This window comes from Lissotriton vulgaris, unplaced genomic scaffold (assembly GCF_964263255.1).
Source record: "Lissotriton vulgaris unplaced genomic scaffold, aLisVul1.2 SCAFFOLD_466, whole genome shotgun sequence".
In the NCBI taxonomy this organism is placed as follows: Eukaryota; Metazoa; Chordata; class Amphibia; order Caudata; family Salamandridae; genus Lissotriton; species Lissotriton vulgaris.
Window position 1 is genome coordinate 1 of NW_028251938.1, and position 8,730 is coordinate 8,730.

Sequence of the window (8,730 nt, forward strand, 5' to 3'; positions counted from 1 at the left end):
CTGTGCTGCCCCTTCCCTCCAGTGTCCTTTCTATCTGCTGCTGGCGTTAAGGAGGAAAAGAGAGGAGTGGGATAGAATGGGCGCGGGGCAGCAAGCCGCACAACAACCTAAACGTGGCTGCCTCTGCTGCCTTTTGTGCTATCGCCCTGGCTAGCCCCTCCCTCCCAATTAGGGAACTTCAACCGAATGACCACTTCCACCGCTCATCTCTCATCCTCATGATAGTTGTGAGGCCAGATTTCATGATTGCAGACTGGCCAAAATTCCTGCAGGATTATCACCTGTGGCAAGAAACCAGGGCCGAAGGCAAGGTCAATCCAGTTGTCAACCCTCAAAATCTTTTTACGGCGGTCCATTGTCCGGTCCCTTGTTGTCCATTTAGTGGGATGGCGGTACATCTGTTTAGGTGGTCAAGTATGGTACGGATGGCGCGGACACAAGAAAACGCCAGTAGCCTTGCTGCTGCTCCCTGCACCTTGCTCCTTCACGTCACATCAGTTCCGCTTCTGATTCATCAATCAATCCATGTATCCATGACATTTCACAGATGCTGTTCTGCAGATAGAAAACACAAATATGTGTTCAAGTGTCTCTTGAAGACCCCTCTTTATATGGTCAGATTTGCTATAGTACAAGTGTTTGTATAAAAATATCTTAATGCCGCTGGTACAAATTTGTATTGGTCCGGTGCACCATAATGTATACCTCTGTTCCAGGGCAACCCTTTGCAAATTGCACCCCCATGCATTTTCTAGGTATTAAATATGCAAAGCTGTCTTTCTTTTCTGTAAAAATCTATTGCTACTATGTATGGAATGCTGAAACAGGATGAACCAGATTCTGTATATTAAATGCATTTTAGGTTCAAGGAAAGAAAGGACATAAAGCAGAAGGAGGGGGTGCGGGTGAGAACAGAGGACAGGAGGATTAGGGATATTACGTCCATGTTTTGAGTAATAACAGCTGCAAATTTCTTCTTTTACATATTATCTCTTCTTTGAGTTGATTTGGGAACATAACTGCAAGGTGGATAATTAGCAGTAGTTAATGCCCTGTGTACAGAGCACTAACAGCTATTATCACTAGGACAAAATAATGCTACTTCAGTACCCTTGAAGAAGCAATGTCTGAGGAAATTGTGACTAATTCAATGGAGAGCATCTCCATTTAAATATAAGATTAAAGTCTTAACTGTAAATTAATCTTATTTTTTGATTTACATTATAGTGTTTTGCATGGGGAGGCAAAACATTCACCCTTTTTTCATGTGTTGCCATTCTGTTCTGCATATTCCATTGCCAGATACTTTTAAGTTCAGCAGATTCATAAAGTGTGCTGGACAAATATGCAGAGACGTTTCTGAAGTTGCTTCAAATATCATATTAGAAATTGTGTTTAATGAACCACTGTTAACAGATTCAAAATCATGCAGGTGAGTAAAATGTCAGGTCAACTGTACCAGCATCAAAGAAAGGCTGATCCGATTTGACATCTGCAGAGGAACCTGCCATATGGATATGTTGTACCGGGGATGCATGCTAATGTCCAGGGCTTGTTTTCTCCAGGCTGCGCGCTATTGATCTGCTGTTCTCCGGGAATGTCTCCAGAGAGAAGGCTATAACAGAAGCCTTATGCTGCAGTAGATTGCAAACATTATCCCCCTGATGAGTATTGGGATGGTGGTCGGCCATAACCAGGGCCCACAGAAAGACTGTACAGAATGGGAGTCTTTTAAAGAAAGTACAGAAAGTTGGCGTGAGAGAAGTAGTTATGGAAACATTTTCTTTTTTTTTCTTTTTTCTTTTTTTTGGGGGGGATTTTGTGTACATACAACAAAAATAAAAATTGTTATGTGGCTACCCGCCCTTGAGGTTACAAGGTATATAGTTAATGGTATACATCTCGGCAGGTTTCCCCTTTGCTGGTTATAAGTTGCTGGTAGGATCTGATCAACATATTGAAATCTTTCTTTTCGGTAGAAAGCCAAACCAGGCTGATCACTGCCTTTAACCCAGCTAAGAATGTTAAAATACCTTCCTCAGTATAAAATGTGTTGTTTTAAGGGAATGTTTATCTTTCCAATTGGGGAAAGATGTTTAATAAATTGTGCTTATGTCGGATAATGGAAAAGTTCTAAACCCACACTGACAGCAGGCACGGCCCGTGCCAGGCGTTATACTGGGGTGGTGATGTCAGGCAGTGGAGGATCAGGGTGGGGGGGTTGTAAAATGCGGGATATGGACCGTTTGAGGTAAGTACCGGAAAAAAAAAAAATTATTTCGTTGCCCCGCTACATCGCAAAATGTGATGCAGCGTGGGCAACGAAATTCGTTTTATTTATTTTTTTAGGTACTTACCTCTAATGGTCTATATCCCGCATTTTACAACCCCCCACCTTGACCCTCCCCTGCCTGACGTCACCGCCCCAGTATAACGCCCGGCACGGGCCGTGCCTGACTGACAGCAAAGCTAACCAACAGAAAAACTGTACGACAAGCATTATGAGATGTTAATCAATATGTTAAGTTGATCTCACATAACATTGCATTATTATTATTATCATTATATGTTTGCATGGCTCTAAATCTAGCAAAAGGAATTTGAAGATAGTTCATGTCCAAAGATGGTGGACATATGGGTTCAGCAGTAGAAGGTCTAAAGAAAACATGAGGTGTCAAATGGCACAAAAATACAGGCGCTCTCCCAGGGCTCCTCCCAGCTCTTTCCATCTCTCGAACTGCTCTACTATTCTTCCTCCGATTTTAGCCAGCGGTGACCGGCACAGGTAAATGCGATAGGGCGGTGGGGCGGGGTGGGGAGGGGGGAGTCGGCTGACAACGGAATAGGTATAATTAAATAAATAAATAATACCTATTCCGTCGGCAATCGGCTTCCCGCCCTGCTGCTCCCTGTGCATGCATGTCTCCTAAATAGAGCCTGAACAAAGTGAAAAGCTGCCTCTCTTAAGTATGTGTGAAGTGCTAAAAGGGTGTGCGCCTTTGTTTCCCCTCTGCTGCATTTGCATCTAGGTGTGAGGCTCCTGACGGCCGCCAGCCAAGAGATTCAAACAAAAAGAGGCCTGGTGACCCCTCAAATTCGGCCTTCCTTATGGGCCCATCAGGAGTGAAATCAGACAACGTTCTGGCGCTGCTGATAGTGTCCTGGTGTTTGGAAATTACACAGGGACAAATTCAACATCTTTTTCAGTGGGGTCCAACTTCTTGGCAATGTCCACCCTATGAAAAAGTTTTTTCTTCTATATAGCACCTTCTTCAGGACAGATTCTCAAAAATTAAAATCATTGCTTCTAGAACCAAATGTATATTATGGTTCCATTTGCCCCAGTCTTATAGGATCTGTTGGCTTCCACGCTTTCTTTAGCTGGAAATATCTTTATTAATTGTGCATCTGGCGTTACACACTGTTCGGAGGAGCTACGTATAAGTTACTATTTCCTAGTACTTCGTTTATAATAAAGGCGAACCGCTGCAGTTGATGACCTTCTCCTGAAGCAGTCACCGGCACACGGAGACTCGGGGGTAGACCTCTGTCCTTTTTGCCTTACACACTTGAATCTTTGAATTTTATTACGGCCTCCCTGCTCCTTTCCGTAACAGCGTCACCAGGTCCGTCTTCTGTTTGGTAAAAACAGAGAATCTGTCCTGAAGAAGGTGCTATATAGAAGAAAAAAACGAAATGCTGCGTCGACTTACCTTAGATTCTTGTTTTATGTATTATGTTTTAATTTTTATGAACTGTGTATAATATTTTGATGTGTAATTACCTATGTTGTTTTACTGACTATTAAATGTTTGATATCATATGTGAAACAATAAAATCTGTATACTTTTTTATCAAATTTCTGGGTATCAACCTAGTTCGTTTATCTTTGTCATGAACTACAGTAACGTCAAACCTGTGGATATCTATTGTAACTTTGTACCAGCCACACACTAGAGTTTTGTTACCTTTACCTTTTCTCCGCACCACAATAATATTAGAAAAGCCCGCCCAGGGCCTTGGTTTCTACTATACATATACGTATAGATAGAATCTTTCTTGTTTAGGCTTGTGGCCTATTACTTGGGACACCCCGTGGTTTCTTGAATATATTCTCAGACCACAACACTTTCTAAATAGGATGTGGTGGTATTGTGAGTTTGCGCAATGCAACTGTTTTTCATACTGGATAGTTAAGAGTGAATCTTAGCAAACCTGCCTACTGGTGTGGAAAAATATTTTCGTGTGTCATTAGTAGACATAAAGAATATTTTAAATTAACATGCAACTTTTAGAAATGGGAAGGAATAAAGTTGTGTTCTGCAAGAATAATGCACACAATGTATTGCTATTTTGTTTGTTTAATGCTTTTGAAAATTGAAAACCCTGGATTTGCAATCTTTACCTTCTGTGTATTGTTGTTTCACTTTTTGGACCCAAAGTTGCAGTTTAGTTTTAAAATATAACGGCAAGCCATCTCAATCTTTGGTTGTACAAAATACCTCTTTGTAGAAGCAAGCACGGGAAATTTGAAGTTGCGACAACTGAGTTTGTCAACATAATTAGCACATGCATTGCACCGTCTCATGAACTGTGCATCGATTGATTGAAAAACAACATTTTGCACTGGCTGGTGGTTTTAAATGTCAGCACGCATTTGTGCGGGTGCAAGTTATGTAATAGAACCATTTCCTATGTGAAGATCAGACATTTTTAGCTACTTTGCATAACATGGATGCATGCATTACTATTAGAGCGCTGTTTAAAATGTAGCATCAGAACTAGTTTAAGTCTAAAATGTGCTTCTTCAACCGTGTGGAATAAGATCAAACACAAAAGATCTTTTACGCTTGGATTAAGTTAAAGCGTGCCCCGCAGTGGTGCCTGAGGGACGCGGCTATTCCTGCAGCACGTACTTTAACAATTGATGGCGTCTCGCGGATGCGCCGTTTCTATAGTTAGCTTCACGTGATTAAATCAAGGGGAAACCCCTTCGCAAAATGGACGCCGCTATCTATGCAATCTTTACCTCACTGAGCTTCACCCATGTGAAAAAATGAAAAATTATAGCCTGCCAAGCCGAAAATGGAACAGCATCCATTTAATAAAAAATAAAAAAAATACGATTCTTCAGAAGAAGAAAAAAAATGTGCTGGCCTGTTTAACTTTCCCTCAGTCAAGGTCACTCGATGCGGGCGATTTGCTCGGTGACTTGCAAATGACGCTCCACTGTTTTTTCACGGTTAATCTAGATTGAGATAAGAGGAGCGCAGGATTGTACTCAAGGTTATACATCATTTAAAAAGGAAACTGTGGTTCCAGGTGTCTGGCTTAGGTAGAGCCGGAAGCGTCTCAGTAGCAAAGACATGAAAAGCCTTGGCTGCCCTTTATCATATGATAAGGCACCCGTGGTGTTATGGAAGATGCACAGAGGCCTGGCGCTCCCTAGGAAATGTTTCCCCTTGCAACTGCCAGTGTGCCTATGGTTGAGTTTACTAGGAGTCCCATATCATGCTGAATTAATTCAGAAATGAAGGGTCCACTTTACAACTGTATTTTGAATGATTCAGTCACTGGGTTAGTTATTTCATAAGAGTTTAACCCCCTGCATGCGTGTGACGGAACCGTTCCGTCACAAGCCTCGGGTGAGCTGTGCTTGTGACGGAACGGTTCCGTCACGGCCCGCTCGCCGCGCCTGCGCAGCACGAATTCCGCGCCTGCGCTGACGAAATAATGGGCGGGCGGGTTCGTGACGGAACCGTTCCGTCACAAGCACTGCTCACCCGCGAGCCGTGACGGAGCGGTTCCATCACAAGCACGGAACCGCCGCGCGGCCCCCCACCCCCTTAGCGCTGCGGTGGAATAGCCGCCGCAGCAAAGGGGTTAAAAACAGAGGAATTTTCAGCGAATTCCATGTATCTTTCACGCGTCTGATTAGTGTCTACTAGGCTGCCCAATTGAGTTATGAACACACGCACTCACTAACATACGTGCATATTACACAGTGGCAGTCGCCACTGTGTGGATGTGCTTCAGCCTATGTTCCTTTGTAAAGGCATTTTTTTGAATTTACCTATAACTTTGATATTTTAACACTCAATTACATTTGAACTTTTTGACAAACGTGACAATTTTTTTCCACCATCTTGAAAAGCAGGAAAAGAGACATTCTATGGAAAGTTGTGGGAAAAAAAGTCTAAGTTAGGGTAGGGCATTAGCAGAGGTGACTTATTTCATGAGAGTGTCTCGAGACACTTAGGGCATGAACACATTTTTTTTTTTTTTTAAGTTTTGTAAAGCGCTAGCTAGACCCGTAGGTATCAAAGCGCTTCACATACATATTGTGCAAAGCAGAAGGGCCTTACATTACCTCGAAGGCTGACAGTAAGTAAGCAAACCATGGATAAAGAATACAGTATGAACAATAAATGACTGTGCAACGGAGGGGGGGGGGAGAAAAAAAAGAAAAACAAGGTGATTAGCATAGTCCATTCGCCAGCAATCCTTGAATGGGAGTCAACTCGAGATATGGAGGTCTAGGTTAGTTGACGTTGTTCAGGAAAGTATTTATTAAGGAGATGGAGTTTGAGGTCTCTTTTGAAACAAGAGAAGGAGGGGTTGCATCTGAGGACTCCTGGGAGTGTTGCCAGAAAACAATTATTAATGGGTGGTTTTCTTTTTCATTTCTGGCACAATGAGAAGGAGTGAGTTGGAGCTTCTCAGTGTTCTGACTTGACCTGCTCTTACCAGTTTGTTGTTCAGGTAGTTGGGAGCCGGAGAGTGGAGGGTTTTGTGTGTGATGCAGGCCAGCTAGTAAATACATCTCCCTTCCATGGGAAGCCATTTGAGGGAGTTGAGAGCTGGAGTGATGTGATCAAATCTTTTTACTCCAGATACAAGTCGAGCGGCCATGTTCAGCACTGCAACAAGAAATTGGAGAAAATGTGTTTTCAATGTCAAATTTGTGATTTAAAAAAAAAACAATTCTCCAAAAATTGCGATTCTTTGTGACAATCACAATGTTGCCCAAAAAATGACTGAAGAAACCATGATAAGAAGTAAAGGAAGGTGCTGATGCAAAACCCAGATGCACGTGGCCACCTGAAATACGCATCACCAAATGGGTACTTGCTAAGTGAATGAAGAGCATCATAAAAAACAGTGAAATTGACTGAAAAACCATGGCTAAAGTAAAGTTAAGGTTCAGTGGATAAAAAACCTATAAAAATAAATACTCTACCTTAAATCCTTTCGCTATGACATGCAAAACTTAAAACACACACCACAACTCATGCTGTCTGCCAGGTTTTGCTCTTAAAGAGAGCTTTTTTAATGAACCATTGGCAAAGAGGTACACTGAACATGGCAGATGGCCTGAGTTTTGGCATGCATTATTGGAGCACACAATATTTATATGTATTGATTCTTGTCCTCTCACAGTTTTTTGTCACACATTTAAGAATTTTCAGACTCAGTGACCTTGTCTGTGTATCTACAACAGATATTGAGTAATCAGCAGGCAAAATCAAAATCTTATCTGTGTAAGTCACACATTACTATAAAAACATGTTTGTTTTAATTCATTCTCTTTAGAATTCGGCAAATGTCTTTCCAATATAACTTCTTTGATCCATCATATTTGCAAAAACTTAATATTTCTTCTTCCTTAATTTACAGCATCTTGAAGTGTTTCTGGAAATACATCACCTTCATTAGAAGAACCATGAAATGCATGTGTAAATTATTTACCTCAAGTATCTACTTATCAATATACATATGGAAATTAATCAAGCAAATACTCGAAAAAATTAAATCCCTCCTAATTCTTCTGTCAAATATATGACCTAAATAAATCCACTTGGGTCGGCGGTTACTGTATGTGACACCATACAATATGGTTAGTTTTGAGCAAATCAAAAAGTTGTCTTACTAAGTGAGAATCATACCTGCTATCCATTGTTTTTTTCCGGGTGGTGCCTTTCCCCTCAATCTTAATGTCTATTGTTTATGTTGATTCATTGCATACCACAAATATGCATTTTATGTCTATTGCAGTTCTACATTGTTTGTGTGGGATATAATAACAATAACCAACAATATGTATTAACCTGCTCATAATAAAAAAAATGAAATTTCCAAACAGCCATTTAAACCCACTGTTTGTTTTTTTTGTGAAAAATGCATTAACCAACAAACTTGGCGCAACAATAAATTACGTAGTTCACCTGTCTGTATTAAAACTTGTACTTGATCACAGATTTCAAAAGAAATATGTTCACAGATGTGTCTGGATAAACTTATTTTAATTCAGAATTTTTTATATTCACTTTATGTTCATTTGATTGTATTATCATGGGTCATGGCATCTGTCTAATATACATAATTCCAAAAAGATATTTAAAATATGCATATTTCAATATTTCTGTTGCAAGTGTAGTATCCAATGATTTGAATATCCTTCCCAGTGTAAGAGTGACTTAAAACAGGAGCTTTGATACATTTTTATAGTTCAGAGAATTTAAACAAGTATAAGTCACACTTGTTTTCTTTCCTAATGTTTGCTATAAATCTACAAATTTAGAGTGTTGTTTAGCATGAACATATTTTTCATGTGTGGACCAACAAAGATTTTGTTATAGTGTTGCTTATTCAATTCTCATCATATAATAATGTTCCCATGCTTTATTACAGAGCTGTATATATTTCTTTTACTTTGTTTGCTAAATGGTA